The sequence below is a fragment of the Phasianus colchicus genome, chromosome 3, assembly GCF_987193195.1.
Source record: "Phasianus colchicus chromosome 3, bPhaCol1.hap1.1, whole genome shotgun sequence".
Classification (NCBI taxonomy): domain Eukaryota; kingdom Metazoa; phylum Chordata; class Aves; order Galliformes; family Phasianidae; genus Phasianus; species Phasianus colchicus.
Genome location: NC_143438.1, coordinates 4815863 through 4834179, shown reverse-complemented (window position 1 = coordinate 4834179; position 18317 = coordinate 4815863).

Sequence of the window (18317 nt, the reverse complement as noted above, 5' to 3'; positions counted from 1 at the left end):
AAGCTAACAAAATGCTAACACTGGCAGATAAGAGTATGGAGAAGATTTTATTTTCCTTTCTTTAAACAATTTGCATTGTGACTGTTTTATTATGAATATAAACTTGATCATCTCCATGATAACACGTGCTATGCTATGATTTGAGATTAATTAATATTATCTTTGTTGTCTTTATTAATTCATACAGAAATCTGGTCAGATCAGCAATTCTGATTTCAATTCTTCTTCTGCCATCAAAGCAGAGAAAACAACTGCATTTTTCTCTTTGTTTTAGTAATATGAATTTAAAAAAAAAAAAAAAAAACAAGACTTCACTTTCAAAAACAAGTCTTGTCATCTGTTGGTGAAAATAATATTAGAATTCACAGCCCAATTGTTAATATGCACAGAATGGCTAAAGAACTCAAAAGAGTAACAAATGTAAAAATTCTTTCAGATGAATTTCCTAGTTCCGTGTCTCCAAATAAAACAAAATAAATAGCTAGAAAAAATAAGATTTTTAGACTTTTGGCCTCATGATAAAATATCTTCAATGACACAGCTGTAAACAGTAAACAGGTCAAATTCATTTAATTTCATTTAGACATATAATAAAAGTAAACAGTTTTATGAATAAGGTGATTAATTTGAGTATGTTACAGCTGATGCCCAATGTTATTCAAAGATTAAAATACACCACAGAAGGCAAAGATGATAGATACCTCTTCCCCCTTTCTCGCCCTCCTCTGTTCACAGAAGCTAGCAGTAGAAAAATCAGGGTTACTTTTCTTTTTTTTTTTTTTTTTTTTTTTCAAGTAACCAGAGCATACTGATTGTGTTGAAAAGCATTCATTTATCAAATCTTTTTTTTTTTTTTTTTCATAGAAAGGCTAAGTGTCCTTAAAACAAGGATCAAAACAAACAAATGGACAAAAAATTGGGAATGTTTTGTAATTACTAACATCATTCCTTTGAGTCAGTTTCAAACATATTAAGTACCTACCTTGATATGTAAATAAAACTCAAACGTACCTAAAAATTACCAAAATTAAAGTGAAACATTTGAAAATTACTGGAAAAAATACACAATTCAATTATTATCTGAAGATGATTTTTATAAAGCTTCTGAAGTTTCTTTTTACGGATGCAACTTTTTATCCTTTCTGAGTATGAGAAAATACTTAGAATTCTGAGCGTGTCTCATGTCCTGAAAAATGTTTTCCCACTTCTTCTAGTTCAGATAGATAATATAGAGTAATAGTTTGTATTTCATATGAATTTCTTATTATTTCACATCATATTCAGTAATTCATTTGTTATTTGTGATACATTTTTATTGTTAGTGTTGCCTTTGTTCTCCTTCATATCACAGTAAGAAAAACTAAAATCTGAAATTTCCCAGACAAGCTAAACATCTCCCAGTTAAATCACTACCCCTGCTTTCAATCATTAGTTACGTGACCCTGAAAATAACTACAAATTTACTGAGCTACAACTACAGCCTGTCAGGGTGCCTTAACTTATTTAACTTTCTCTACTGGAAAAAAAAATAATAATAATAAAAAAAATCAAGCACATGCATATTTGTCCTCTAGTTTAGGGCATAGTATTGTATTGTGTTGCCCGTCAAATCAATAGAGTTTTACTGAAAAAGTACAAAGAATGAATTTCATCTCCCCTACATATTTCAAGATATTTGTGTGTTTGTTTGTTTGTTTTTAGCCCAAACTGATTTGAATATGGTCCTTTTTGGCCTACGTTGCCTTCATCTTCCATATGCAACTTCCTGAGGTATACCTGAAGTGTCTTATGGCAGTTCCAAATCGCAGGTTCAAAATCTGAGCAGTCATGGTTGAACAAATAGTTTACATTTTGATCTTTTATAAAAGAGTTCTCATCTTTTTCCATGTCACACACCACTTTGTTGTGAGCCCTCATTCTTTAGTGGGCCCATGTTTCCCTTATTCTCCTGATGTATCTAAAAAAGCACATACCATTTCCAGTTCCACCTCCAGTCAAAACCCAAATTCCTAAATCCATTCCTGCAGGCTCGCATCATATTTCTACATTCCTCCAACATAGCCTATCCCCATTTCTACTTTCCATACACACACCATTTGCACTGGAATTCTGTTAGGAGTTCCCTGTTCAGCCAGTTTGGCTTCCTGCCATGACTGTTTCATTTCTTGTGCACTCATATAGACTCCTTTCGTTATCTGAGGACCATTGAAGATCGCACAGGTCTATAAACTTTTCTGTCCTGAAATCCAGAGTACTTATATTCATATTTACCTTTCAATCATATCTAATAACTACTGAAAACATAGTGTTACATCTGAGTTATAGTCATTACATATCTGCAAAGTTTTCCAGTCAAGCAGCGTTTTATTGAATGGATAGAATGCAACAGAATGGACACTTGGAAAGTGATGCAGTGATTGATATTCTGCAGTAGTGTTTAATGACACAGGAGTTTGAAGCAAATCTTATTAAACCTTAGCAGGAGAGGCTGAGGGAACTGGGATTGTTTAGTCTGGAGAAGAGGAGGCTCAAGGAGACCTTATAGCTCTCTTCTACTACCTCAAATGGGGTTGTGGTAAGGGGTGGGTCAACCGTTCTCCCACATAACTAGTGATAGAACTAGAGGGAATGGTTGCACCATTCAAGTTGCACCATGGAAGATTCATGTTGGGTATTAGGAAACATTTCTTTGTTTAGTGGGGAAATATTGATGGTAGGTTGAAGGTTCAACTAGATGATCTTGGAGGTCTTTTTGGTGATTCTATGATTTCATGATTGCATTATCATACCCTGTATCTGTATTTTTGGCTCAATGTTACTGAGCAAATCATAAAACACTCTCTAAAAGAAGGTAAAAATATAAGAAAAAATGATTTCTTTAGTCACTTCTGCTTTTTCAGTCTTGCTTCTGTAGTTTTCAGGTGTCAGCCTGGAACCTTTGAGTATCCATAGTTTGGCCAACACATTTCATAATCTCATCCAAAGTAACTAGGCCACCTTAACCCTACTGCTACCTTCATCCCTTATGTAAATATTATCCTCTCCCTCAAATTGCCTATCACAAGCTCTTTGCCTGGCCCATGCCAGTCATTGTATTCATTACTGGAAGAGGATAAAGGTTTCTAATCCTGAAGCCCATCATTCTTGCTTAACTAGCCCTTTCTTCTACCTGCCTCCAAACTAAGACTTCCGGCTTCATTTTGAATATCTTCATACCTGTTCTATGCTGACAAGATGAGAATATAGTTTTGTGGTGAAGTAAATATCTGTTCAAATTTAATTGTCACATGAAGTAATGTACTGTATATATATCCTTCGCTTTGTATTAATAATGCCAACATTACAAAACATTCATTATTCTTAGCGCTTCAGATGAACTCAGTTGCCAGCTAAGGTCAATGACAAAAAAAATCTATGTTTGGTTTGAGACATTTAAAATAGAACATTTCGAATATGTTTATTATGTTAAATTAAATCCAACAGAATTTCTAGCCAATACCAGATTACAAGAAGATTACATATCATGATGTGCAAAGGGTCTTATACATATATATATGAGTATCATTTGTGTTTTCTGTTTTCTACTTTTATACACATGGTCCCAAAGCATGACACAAGTCATTAGTTCAAATTCTTGAACCACTCTAAAGGTGAGCATAGTCAGCACATTTGTCTACACCATGGTTTAGAGAGGATCACAGGCATGGTAGATCACAGAATCATAGAATCGTAGAGTATCTCAAGTAGGAAGGTACCAATAAGGATCACTGAGTCCAACTCCTGGCTGCACCAATGCAGAGCAGAGGAGAGCAGGACAATCCCTTCACTCACCTGGTGGCAGTGCTGGGCATGGTGCACCTCAGTGTATTTTTTGCCTTCCTGGCTGTCTGGGCACACTGCTGACTCGTGTTCAACTTGATGTTGACTACATCTCCCAAATCCCTTTCAGCAGAACCGCTCTTCAGTATTTCATCCCTGTATGTACATATAGCCAGAACTGTCCCTTCCCAGGTACAGAATCTGGTACTTGTATTAATTTTCATGTAGTTGGTGATTTCCCAGCTCTCTAACTTATCTATATCTCTCTTCAAGGCCTCTCCATCTTCAAAACCCATCATGGCCTGTCCTCCATACTGTCCCCAGCTCTCTGTCCCAAAGCTATGTTTCAGAGCTATTCTTTCTGCCTAACCCCGCTGCTCAAACATCCAATCCCAGGTCACTTTCATTCCAACTGGTGGATCAGGAGAAGTACCACAACAATGCAACTGGTTACACTAATGACAAGAGATGTTCAGTTACAAACTGCACTTCTGCACATTTCAGTTTTTCTGTCATTAATATTCATTTTAGAACATAATTTTCCATAAAGACACATGTCAAAGCTTGCAGGCAACAGGGAAATTGTAGGAAATTGTAGGAAATTGTAGAAGGCTATTTGGCAGATACCTTCAGCTGCATAGTTTTAATGCCTAGATGTGCCTTAATCCTAGTGCAGATTATTTGACCTATTAATGATGCATTGATTACTCTTCTGTTTGTGCATTTATCCATTCCTTTCAGAAGGGCTACTTACACTGGTGGAGCTACCTTTACGTAAAGACACGACTTGCCTGCCTCATGTACCTTATTACAGGGAGGAAGCAAATCCCTTTGCTCTTTTCAGCTTCTAAATTCTGATAGTAATGTTTCCTATTAATTTCAGTGAAAACTACAACAGATACAAAGAACACGAAAGCACAATTTAATCGAGCCAATTCTCAAAACACTAGTTTATAACATGGTCACAACCATTAACCAGTTTGCACAGATGAGCTGATTGCCACTCTCTACATTTGGTGGTGTGACAGTTGTGCATGGCCACTCAGAACATGCTTTGTCTTTCACATTGCTGTTGCCGCTGCTGAAACACATCAATCACCACTTCCTGTGCTAACCTTCACTGTTTGGTCACCATCAATGTTCAGCAAGCATTCACAGTGTCAGTGGATGCCATCTTTTCCATATGCAGGAATTCAGTGACACACTTGTCTTCATATGCATTTCCATTTCAGATACCACTTTGTCAGACTGCTCCTCTGCTGTCATCTGTCGCACAGCAACAAAATGTAATGGAATACTGACAGAAATGCTCAACTTTGCTGCTATACCATCACCAACCTGGTGGGCCAGCAAAGTAAAAAAGGAAACATTACTTTCAAAGCAGGTCTCATACTTTTGCAAATCCATCTAATCAGGTTTCAGTGATTCAAAATATATAGTATGAACAGATCCGGTTTTTTTTTGTGTAACAATTTATCCTGTTTTTTAGTTAAATATCATAGGCATATAAATATTCATAGGCATATATGCATTGGCAGGACAGGAATGGTTTGTTGAACTGTATCATATTTACATTTTGGTAATGAATCTAATCACGCTGGTACTCACCACACTTGAGACGAAGACAATGTGTAAGACTGAAGCTGAGTTTTAATTTGTTCAATTCTATTTAATTCTTGACATTGTTCTAGTTACACAGAACTGAATTTCAGAACATGGAGCAACTGGTGATACAGTACACCGACATAAGAGTAGAGTTAGAGTGAACTCATTACTCTTTCAGCTATGGTCAGGTTTTTGCCTTTTCTCTAGGTCAAAAACGCCTTTGCAGAGCAATAATAAACAATATTTCTTACTGTGCTTAATGAGTATAAGAAATATAATTTACAGCTCCATGTGTCAATGGATAATAGTCATACCATACCACTATACTTAGCAGTCATCTATTGACTACTAAGTCATCTAAATGACTTTTAGAAATTCAGCACCAAAAGAATCTAAATCAAGAATTAAACAACTCAGTAAAGTAGATCTCTTAAAAGTTGTCAGTTATTAATAGAATAAGATGGAATGGAATGGAATGGAATGGAATGGAATGGAATGGAATGGAATGGAATGGAATGGAATGGAATGGAATGGAATGGAACGGAACAGAGCAGAACAGTTCAGTCTGAAAGCGCCTTCAAATATCATTCAATCCAACTGCTTGACCTCTTAAAGTCTAACCAAATGTTAAAGAATATTAATGAGGACATTGTCCAAATGCATCTTGAACACTGACAGGCTTGGGACATCAAGCACTTTTCTATTGCAGTGTCTGACCACCCTCACATTAATGAGGTGTTTCCTAATGTCCAATCTGAGCTGTTGACTTCTGTTGACTTCAATAGAAAGCATTCTTTGTAAAATGAAATGGGAAATCATGCCTAGCACTTGAAAATGCTTTTGCACTTTGCCTATCCAGAAAAGAACCAGAGATTGGTGCTGATGAAATAGTAAAGTTTCACATTGATTTCAGTGTGCTTTGGATCTTTTCCTTTACACAAAAAGTAGCTCTGTTAGTGGATATTTTCTAGGAAATTCTGCTCTTTAGAAATCATAAAGATCTTCAGCAAGGGCCAGAGACAGTCTTAACAAGACGAGGCAGTGGAACTTGGCTTTTCACAGACGTGTAGCACTTACAGCACTGTTGTCTGTGGGAGGAATACTTGCAGTTTTGGGCTTGTCAGCTGTCTGTATCCACACAAAAAGCTAAACTTTTCTCTAAGAAACAACCCTAATTTCTCTGTAATTCAGAGAAGTCTGAAAGTTGTTTGAGAGCAAAAGCGTGTCTCTATCTTCTGAAACTCTTCCTTCATCAGACTGAAAATAATTCAAGATTTTGCCAAAATTTCTCTTAGAAATCTTGACATGGGTCCAAAATTTGAAAGGTGTGTATTTTCAGGAATAACTAATTACTAAGAAAAATAAATGCATTGCTCCAATGGACATATAAAAAGGAACTCCACACCCTTTAAAATGACAAGGGAAATTGTAAATTCTCAATAAATGCTTTTTGAACATGAACAGCTCATGTTCTGTGCTGTTTAAATGGGAGCTGCACTTGACATCTGCACAGAAGCTATGCAGAAGCTGTGATTATGTGTTGTTTTAGTTCTAGCTCTACCTGATCAAAAACTTCCAGATGAGAAATGCCTTAAATCAGATGTCAGGACTTAAATCTGAATAACTGCATGCATCTTTTTGGTTTTTCTTTTTTCTTTTTTTTTTTTTTTTCTTTTCCACTTCACTCTATTTTAAACTACCATAGTTGTTGCTGTGTTACAGAAAGTAAAGCTGAGCACTACCTGCACACCACCATCTGAAGACATTGTATACAGAATACATATAGAACACGATTGTTTTCCTATGGAAGATCATTTCAAATATCCAGTCTGAAACTTCTATCTCATACTTCGAAAAAGTTAAGATAATGTGTGAACTTTCCTAGTCCAAACTTTATGAGTACTTGGTGTGCAAGATTATTGAAATTGTTGCCAGCCTTCAGCTTATCAACACATATGCACATTTTCTACAACAATAACTACTCTTCCTGTTGCTCAGTAGAGGGATGATCCTTCTCAGCACAGTATGTCCACAAAATAATATAAGAGAGAAAATGTATGCAATTAAAAACCAAGAATCTTCATGGTAATCACTACTACAAACAGATTATCCTGTATTTAAGTTTTTTTTTCATCAAATATCTGGTGTTTTTATTACTATACATGAATTGTATTTTATACTGCTGCAAACAGAAATAATCTGGAATGAAATTCTCACTTTATACAATGTATTTTTCATATACCTGGAATTCCTTCTGGACTACAGTAACTTTAGAAATGCTAGCAGTTCTTTCTAGTATGAATATATATTGGAATATATATTAATCACATAGACTTTTTAAAATGAATAAGGAATACCAATTTTTTTACAGTGAAAGAAAGAAGCTATTGGAAGTAGTCAGGGTTGACTGTTTTCTACTTTATTGGTTTCCTCTCAGAGTTGTGCTTGAGTGTGTGTATTATATGAGGGAAGAAGGTAACTCAGTCTTTTGTGTCAGGAATTATTCTCAGAAATATATACAAAACTGTCACATCTTTGAGATGATTCAACCATCCGACTGAGTTTATCAATGTGTCATTTTTGTGAGAATACCTCTGGCAGCAGATTTACACAACTTTCAACACTTTAAGCCATTAGATTGGGCTGAAGACTCAGGCAATGAACCCCAGTCAATCAGGGCTGAAGGTGGGTCATTGAATTTGTTTATGAGGGAAGGGACTGAAAAAGAGAGGAGAGAAGAGTAAATTCTAGTTTCCATTTGTCAGTCCTTGGACACAGGATCTGTTTGCCCATGTGGTGGCCACCCATGAGTCTAAAAGTAACAGCATACCACAATAGTATAACTAGAACTTATTTATTCTCTTGTTTCTGGCATAGTACAGTAATAAAACACATCTATCAAAACCAAAATAGAATGCAAATATCATCGTCAGCTGAGGGATGTCAGCAGAACTTTATGAAAAGCATTGATGAGTCACATAAACTGTTTGAAGATACAGCCATTTTTCACTTTTGTCCAAGTTTGTCTTGAGTTCCCTTTCTATGGAGCCCAGCCATCAGTCAGGCTCTGCAATGCACTTTGTACTTTCTTAATTTGGTTGTCCACACCCAATGACCCCCCCAGGACCATGCCTCCTCCAGTCTCTGTCCCACACCTGTCTCTCATACTGCAGAGATCTGTGTTCCTCATTTTGCCTGAAACCACGCCTAAAGCAATTGATCTTCCCTGAGGTAGAGCCTGACCAGTTAGTGAAAAAAATGCCAAAGTTATTGACAAAAAATTGTTGGTTTGCTGGTTCTCAAGAAATGATTACTCTCTTCTATTAGCAATGTATATTCTCTCAACCTTGTAAACACTGTTCCAGAAATTAGAGTCTCTCACAGATGATGTTTTTCTTCCCTGGATTTTTTCTGATTTAAGTGATTTTAGCTCTATGACTGATTGTCTGCTGTGCATCAGTTTGTACATCTTCAGTATAAAATAAAAAAATCAGTACCTGATGCAGTGAAATGTAAAAACTACGAGGATTTATATATGTAAATATATATGTTCTGTGATCCTGAAATGAAAGGGGATCTCAAAAAGATTTAGTTTTCCCGCATATAGCCATTAGGAGTGTGAGTCATCTAACCACACAGGTATACTTATGTGTAGGTGTCATTACTTCATATAATCTACTCACTGACATAATAGGGAAAGGGAAGAATGCAAAGTAGTAAGAAACAGAATTTTAAACATTTCAAAAGTCTGATGATCAATCATATTTCTTGGGAATATCGATACATCGATACGCCTTGGCATACATAGATACTCTTAAACTGAGGATGGTCTGACTTCCAGACAATCCACTAACCCTATAATGAACAAAACAGATATTTTAACCATTTTAGCCTGTTTCATGGTAAGAAAAGCGTTTTTGTTGGTGCTTATCCTATTTATTTATTTATTTATTTACTTGCTTGCTTGCTTACTTATTTATGACATTGCAAAATGAAACTCTTAACTATCTGGTAGTTGTCTTAAATTTAGAATAAGGACTAAGACTCGTGATTCCTCGAAGAATATGCAGACGGTATGCAAAAAAAAAAAAAAAAAAAAAAAAAAAAAAATCTGAGTTATCTTTAATTCTACCCTATGAAAATCTAGCTACTTACTCAAAAGTTTAATTATTTATAAGGTGAAACTGAGTTGGTACAATATATCACTGTTGCTGTATGCTCTCAGTCACTGACAACTCCACTTTCCAGCAGAAATATAACTCTTTTTTGACTTAAGATGGTTTCACTAGAACTGACAAATTCTCACAAAATACATGAAGTTAGATTACATATTTCAACAGATTCTTTTCCTTCAAAATCTTTATCCCCTGAAAAAATTGTTTTGTTGTTTTTTGTTGTTGTTCTGGTTGTTTGCTTGCTTTGTTTTGCTTTGCTTTTTAAACAGCTGAGGAGAATGCAGAAATTTCATCCCATAAATGCCAACCAATGCAAAAAGTTTATCACAAATTCTCATTTGCATATGTATAACACTAAAAAATGAAAAGAAAATTTTTAAAAGGACAATTTTCTTAATTTCTTCCATTCTACCCTGAATCATCTGAACTTATATGGAAAAAAATGTGAAATATAAATTCATATTCGTGTAGACAGTTTGCTTAAAATAGGCAATGACTCTTTTATAGAGGAAAAAATAAAATGTACTTTATGTTTTTGCACTCAAGTTCCTCAAAACGCTTTTTGAAGTCAATTAGTAATGGAAAATGAAATTAGTTTGTTTCAAAACATGTACTGTCAAGCATTTAATATTCCCTGTACACTGTTGGTCAAATTTCCTGCTTGCTATCTGCAGTACATTTTTTGTTTAGTTGTACGCAATGTATAGCATTATATGTACATATTGTGTCCATTTTCAAAAGCCTTTGCTCTGGATATATTACATCTGCTGCTATAATATAATACTTTCCTTCTATTTATGTGCTTTTGCTGAGCAGCAAGATATAAGCCTGCTATTTATTTATGAAACAAAGGATCCATACTGTTTAATTTCAAAATTTATTCTCCTCTCTTTTTATTCTGAAAAAATATTCTTAGACAGAATTTCTTAGACATTTGTAAAACACTTCTCCTTCCTCCAGAAGGTGTATTGTCTATTATTCAGAAGTAAATTAATTAATATTATCTATTTAATAATTATAGCTAGAAATATGTTTTCATATGGTAATTATGCCTCATTTCTTGTTATTCTTGAGAAGTGAATAAGTTTAGAATTCAATAACAAAATTTTCAGCTGTGTTAGATTTTACTAAAATATGCAGAATGTGATGAGAATGAAATTCTCATGAATTCAGACATCTGAAATTTTAGATATCTCTGATTAGATGACATACGTATTGGTGATGCCTGTAATAACGACTTGATGAGTTCCCTTGACTGTTACACTGCATGTGTAAATGTCTTTCTGTGATTTCAGCCAGTGAGTTGAAAGGATTCTGATGATATATCTGATCTCTGTTACTGATACTTTTAAAACAGCACATGGAAAATTCCTTTCCCATAACTGAATCAGTCATAAAATTAACAAATATAACAGGGAATATATTTGTTCCACCGGAAATTTTTGAAGGGCATTCTTTTGAAAGTTTTAATATACAGTTATAAATTAACTATGAAGCAACCACCACATATCTCTTATCATTTGATAAGCATAGTCAAGTTTCACTGAAAGAAAACTGAGCTTAGAAGTTTGCACTGTATCTGTCCCATGATATTTTTTTAAAGAAGAAATATTCACAAATTGAAACAAATTAAGTAAAACTAAACCAAACCAAAATGACCTATCATAGCAACAAGTTCCATCTTTTTTTCCTTTCACAAAAGGGAATAACATCCATGTTCAAATACATCATATATTCATTTTATTCTTCAAAGGATTTTACAAAAACTAAAACGAAAAAAAATAAAGAAAAATCTCAGATGTATGTACTTTGCTTTCTCATGGAATGTTAACTTTCAACTATTTAATCTCTAAAAAAATCTTTTCACCTCTATGGAGAAGGGAAAAATAATTATGAAAAGAACCTACCTCTGGGTGAGTCCCAAAATATTTTTCTTTTGGGAGAAGAGCAATTTGGGAGGAATGCCATCCTTATTGCTTTCCCAGCATCCCTATTATGTATATTTATTTACAGTGCAGCTAAGAAAACTTGTCTTGGGTATGTTGGATCACCCTCTGTGATGTAGTAGTAGGCATAAAATCAGTGGTTTTCTGTAACTTCCCTGCTTAAAATTCAACAGACAAGGAGAGGATCTAAATGTAAAACCTTGCTCTGAACCACCACTGTCAACTTCCTGCCCTCCAATAAATGATCCAGAGCTACTCCACATCAGGATGGAAATGTGTTAGGCACTAAAAACCACTGCTTGCATGACATCATTCCATAACAGATTACACTGTAATGTTTGGAATGTAATCATTAGCATCTAAACATGCATAAAATTTAATTAACCTACTTACCAGTTTGCTTAGAACTTTTGAAGGGCTACCTAGAGTCCTCTCTAAGCATTTTATTGCAGAGTTTTGGAAAGCTCACAAAAGAGAGAAGTTCACTGGGATTTTTCTCCCTAAAGCTGATGAGCCATGACAGATGAGCAGATGACCCGAGTTAATTATTATTGAATTCGTTATTACTGCTTTGTTGTCACCCAGCTCAGCCAGGGTAAAATGATGACAGTAGGTATCTCATTAAAACAGCTGTTTCAATTATGTAGCGGCAAATATTTAAAAAGTGGGCCTTCCAAGTTTAAAGCTGTTAGCAAAGTTTGTTTGTGCTGGTTGTGCCAAGATTCTTTGACCGAAAAAGGAAGGGAGAAATATAGTGTCCATCTTAATTGATTTGGGTAGGAGAATAGGGACGCTAAGCAGTAGAACACAGAAGATTGAATATGAGCTTCGTACAAATTTCCAGTCTTTGTGTGATTATTTTTTTTTTTCACCTTTGACTAAATTGAGTTTTGTTTACTGTACATCGGTTACATTTAGACAGTGTGACAGACGAGCAGTGTTTGTGTTGATTTCTTTCCAGCTGGAGGAAGTGATATGGCTGTAAGGTTTGGACTAGTTGATTTTTGTTGTTGGTTTTTGTTTACTGTATTTTTTAACTGTTTACTTGTTGGCATTTTTATTTTTTCATTTTGAGCATCAGAAGTTTTATGCCCTCCTTTCTGGACTTTCTCCTAGATGTTGTTTAGGAGAAAGCCGTTTAGATATCTAGATGGGAAAAAAAAAAAACTGTTATTTTACTACAGTAACACTTTCCCCAATATGGCTTGCACATTCATTTTCTGCACTTTTGATTCAGTGTACTTCTCAACAATGAGTGTAAAAATGCCTGTGAGTTTAGATTTTATACCTTTCTGCCTTCGTTTTGGTTATATTTCTTTCGGGTGAGTATAAAAGAACAAAAAGTTTTATATTAAAGAATTTTCAGGAGAAAACTTCCTGCAATGTATCAGATGATTTCTAATATTGACATGTGCACTTCAATAATATATTTCCTCTGACAACTGTATTACTAACAATACCCTCAAAGTTACCATTATGGACTTAAATGACCTAATGTCCATTGACACTGAATCTCCATTCAACCTACTGCATCTACCCCAGGTGGTAAATAATGACTTCACATCGAACAGATCCTTATGGTTTAGTAGGAACTTCTGGAGATCATCAAATTCAACCCCCCTACTATAGTTAGTTTCCCACAGTAGGTTACACAGAAAGGTGCTCTGTCATCCTCAATGTAAGGATGTTTTTTTTCATGTTCATATGGGACTTACTATGTTCCAGTTTGTGCTCATTGCCTCTTGCTCTGTTGCTGCACATCATTGAAAAGAGCCTGTCCCCATCCACTTGACTCCAGTACTTTAGATATTTTTAAATGCTAATAAGATCTCCTCTCAGTATTCTTTTCTCCAGACTAAACTGTCCGAGGTCTCTCAGCCATTCCTTGTGTGAGAGGTGCTTCAGGCTCCTAATCTTCTTTCCAGTCCTCTGCTGGACTCTCTCTGGAAGATCCCTGTCTTTTTTGAACAGAGGAGCCCAGAACTGGGCACAGTACTCCAGATGTGACCTCACCATGGCAGAGTAGAGGGGCAGGATCACCTCCCTCAACTTGCTGGCCATAATCTTTTTAATGCACCCCAGGGTACTGTTGGCCTTCCTGGCCACAAGGGCACAGTGCTGGCTCATGATCAATTTTTTTGTCCATCAGGACACCCAGGTCTGTCTTTGCAGAGCTCCTTTCTAACAGGTCAATGTCTAACTTGTACTGATATGTGCAGTTGTTCCTCCCCAGACGCAGGACTCTACACTTGCCCTTGTGGAACCTCATAAAGCTCCTCTCCACCCAACTCTTCAGCCTGTCCAGGTTTCACTGAATGACAGCACAGCCTTCTGGTGCGTGTCTCCCAGCTTTGTATTACCAGCAAACTTGCTGAGTGTGCACTCTATCCTTTCATTCAGGTAATTGATGAAGATGTTGAACAAGGCTGGACCCAGTATCAACTCAATGCTCCTTACAGTCCTCCAGCTAGAGACTGTACCACTGATGACAACTCTCTGAGCTCTGCCAGTCAGCCAGTTCTCAACCTGCATCACTGCCCACTCATCTATTCCACATCTATTCCTAAGCTCACCTACAATGTTGTTATGAGAGACAGTGTCAAAAGCCTTGCTGAAGGATATGCAACATTCACTACTCTTTCCCTCATCTACCCTGCCAGTGATTATACCATTGAAGGATACCAGATTGGTCAAGCATGATTTCCCTTTGGTAAATCCCTGCTGACTAGTCCCAGTAACCTTCTTTTCTTCCACTTGCTTGATGATATCCAGAATAAGCTACTCCATTACCTTCCCAGATTGAGCTGAAGTTGAGTGTCCCCTAGATTCTGTGATTCTGTGATCTGCTCAAAGTGGTGGATAATGACTTGAACAGTTCCAACATGTCTGTTGCTGCAGCAAATGGTTGTGTGTGCTCAATGGCCTCTTCAGCCAAAGATCACTTGACTCCTTAGTGCTGGTTATAGAAGGGTGGGTGCTAAATGGCAGCATGATGTCCTACCCATGGATTCTGAAAAGGCGAAAGGTGCTGTGCCACTATATTCTCTATTAACTATAGTGACCAAAGACAAGATTTCTTCAATTTGTCCCTTTTTCCCAGATTAATTCCATCTAGGAAGAAAATGAGAATTTTTGGCCACTTGTTACTGATATCCAAGAGACTTATTTTTAGCAGCTGTGGTGCAGGTTGCAATTGCTAGACCAGCAGGCACTGTGGATCACACAGATTTGTAGGGGTTGGAAGGAGTATCTGGAAATCATTGAGTCTAAACCCTCTGCTAAAGCAGATTCCCTACAGTAGGTTGCACAGGAAAGCATCCAGGTAGGTTTTGAATATCTCCAGAGAAAGAGACTCTGCAATCTATTCGGGCAGCCTGTTCCAGTGCTCTGTCACCGCCACAGTAAAAAAAGCTTTTCCTCATGTTTGTATGAAACTTCCTGTGTTCCAGTTTGTACCCATTTCCCCTTGTCCTGTCACTGGGGACCACTGAGAAAGCCTGCCTCACCTGCCTAGGGTCAAGATGCTTATTTAGGGTAAATTCTATGTATTCAGTTGGTGTTGGGCTTCGTGAAAATGGGCCAAACATAATTATCATATTCAAGGCATCCCATACAGAACTGTGAAAGTACACAGACAGCCTCTCTAATATTAGTTCAGAAGAAGGTTTATGAATTTTCCAATTCATAGAAACACATAAGGAATACCCTTTTGAATGTATTGTGTGTAAAATTTACTCTCAGCTCAATGGAATTAAAGGAATGCTGTCTTCTACAAAAAAATGGGAAGTCAGGCACTTAATTAGAAGATATAAAATGACAAATACAATAAACTTAATCCCGAAAGCCTAACAGTCACCACTTATTTTCTCAAACATAAATGATCACTGTTGAAAAATAAGTATGTGTCGGAGGCAAAAATACCAACAACAGCGTTTGTGATTGCCACTGCTTATTTTTAGAGTAAGAAATGCTTGTATAACTGCAGTTTGGCATGTGCTTCATTGTTAACTGTTGCCATTTCAGAGAATCTAATGTAATTGCTGCTGAGTGTCTCTTCACTCCCACCAGTTGTTTTGTCTCTTATGGGGAAAAAAACATTCCTGGTCAACTTTGTTTTTTTTACTGCATATATTTTTTGCTGTTGTAGTAAAGCGCTCTTACCAAACGTACAAGTTCAAGTCAATTATACCTAGATGATTAAGTTCTTTATTCATAAAGCTTAGAGATGAGACTTTTTATGGGGGGAAGGGTTGTTTCACAGGTATCATAATTTTGAAGCAGCTTTTGAACTAAAAATAAACAGTATCTGAAATCTCTATTAGTAATAATAGATTTTCAAGTCTCATCATTTCAACTGCAGCCTTTGGGAAAAAGTGCATATTCCAAAATGAAGCTCCCCTACTTTCTTCTATTTTCTACAGTCTTCCCTATTGCTTAGTGTTGCTTTTAGGAGTAATTTCAATTATTCATCTCCTGTGTGGCAGTGAACATGATGTACATTCACACTAAATTCAGGAAGGTTTGATAGCCTTTACTGTATAATGGGAAAGAATTTGGCCCCATCTAGTACAATTTTTTTTTTCTTTGGGATCCCTCCCAGCTGAATTGTGCGTGATGGGGTTTTCTTTAAAGGCAGAAAAATTGCTTCATTGCAAAGAAGCCCTACGAATGAATTCAGACCTTCTGGGAGCATGATATTGCTGGAGGTTGATGGTAATGCCTATCTTTCTGCCAATTATGTTCTAAGCAGAAAGAGAGCAATCCCATGTGAGAACTTTGAGCCAGAAGTATTCTGAAGAGAAAGGGCTGTGCAGTGGGAGCATCAATACCCCGTGTCCTTTGCCAGTGAGCCTGTAGACAAACTATTGCCCCACTCTTGTGAAACAATCCTTTGTGAGAATATGGGGTCAAAGCCCCAGAGTAGTCAAGGGATTTTGTACCGTTGTTTGGAAATTGGAACTTGGGCTGCATCTTTATGGGAGATACAGTCCGTTTTATGGGTTTTGTGGTCTTGTTTTTTGAGAGTTCTCCCCCATGAACCAATCCCAAGAAATAATGACATTAGAAGCTCTATAGAAGAATGGCAAAATATAAAAGAGAGACAGAAATCCCAGAAAGAATTTTCTGATCTTGCTTACACTTGGAAGCCTATGATGGTGTTTGATTTCTCCCAGGAATCAACTCAATAGTCTTGAGTACATTAAAACAGTGAACCTGATGTATAAACTGTAGGTATGATGCTGTAATAAGCAAAGCCATAGAATTTAAAATAATTGTTATGAGGGCTAACAATAATTTAACATTTCATCTGAGGCTTGTTATTTTTACTTTTATTTATAAGAATATTCACAGAATCAAAGACTCATTAATGTTGGAAAATACCTCTATTGCTACCATGCCCACTAAACCAGGTTCCTAAGTGCTACATCTACACACTTCTTGAACACCTCCAGGGATGGTGACTCCACCACTTCCGTGAACTGCCTGTTCCAATGTTTGACCACTCTTTCAAAGAATAATCATTTCCTAATATCCAACTTGAACTTTCCCTGGCACTACTTGAGGACATTACTTCTCATCCTATCAGTTGTTAAACTATGAATCATAGAATGATTTGTCTTGGAAGGTACTATTGTATTCTTGTTTACATTTACTATTATTATTATTATACCATTGGTTTGCTTTTTAGTTTCGTACTTTGCTCTCCACATGTTTTCAGAACATTAATAAAAATAATTGAAAATCTATATTTATTTAATGAAAACCACAGATAACTTCCCATGACTATATGATCTTTCATAGACAGACCTTGACATGTGTCTGTGCACTGGTTACATCATGCATGTTTACAAACACCAGTGTACTTACAGGTTCTGGTGTGAGTCTCAATCTCTTATGAGACTCTACTGAATTTTGTGCTCATGTGTTGGACTAAGAATGGAGAGTTATGAAATGATTGCATTTTCTTCCATGTTTGTCTTCCCATGTTTAGTCTCTCGTACCTTAATGTGTTTATAGCAAGGTTTTAAAACAGATTATATTAGCAAGAAATTTTGTTTATGTAGTTTAATATTGTTTCCTGGGATTAAACTGTGGTTCTCTTGAGATTTGCATGTTCATTCATCTTTATACAGTTTTTTGGGGGGAATGACATGCCAGTAATATTTCACCAAGCAACTTCTATCCTTCATCTTTACGTCCACAGCTCTGGGCATTTACCTCACCTTTACAGCCTACCCCTTTAAAATTCACTTAGATCATAACTGATACTTATCTCTGTATACCCTGTAGGACATTTTATTTCATAATGTTTATTTTAATTCACATTTTATAGTCAAATTTGAAGTTGAAAAGTCCCTGTGTATCTCTGTTCTTTCCCTTGAAAGCTCTGCAAACCATCCATAAATTTAGGATTTGAAACCTCACTTTCAATGTCTAAGCACATAATCCAGGTTTAGACTTATATCTAATCTTGGGTTGCAGTGTGGGCAGTTTTGCAGATTTGCAATCTTTGTAATATATTATGCACCAGAAGCAGAATTTATTATACTTTTCCACACACACTCACCCTCAATTGTATTTGTCCAAAAATACGAAGTAGCCTGAGTGCACAGAAGTTATTAGGAGAAGACATTCAAAACCTTAGAAGGTATAACTCATCAGGACAGTTAAAAACCTCTCTAGGAGGTTCATTTTGAAGATATTTTCCATTATTCCAGTAGCTTCTGCCTCCTTTTTTTTTTCCTCATATTTTCCTGTGACAGTGACCAGA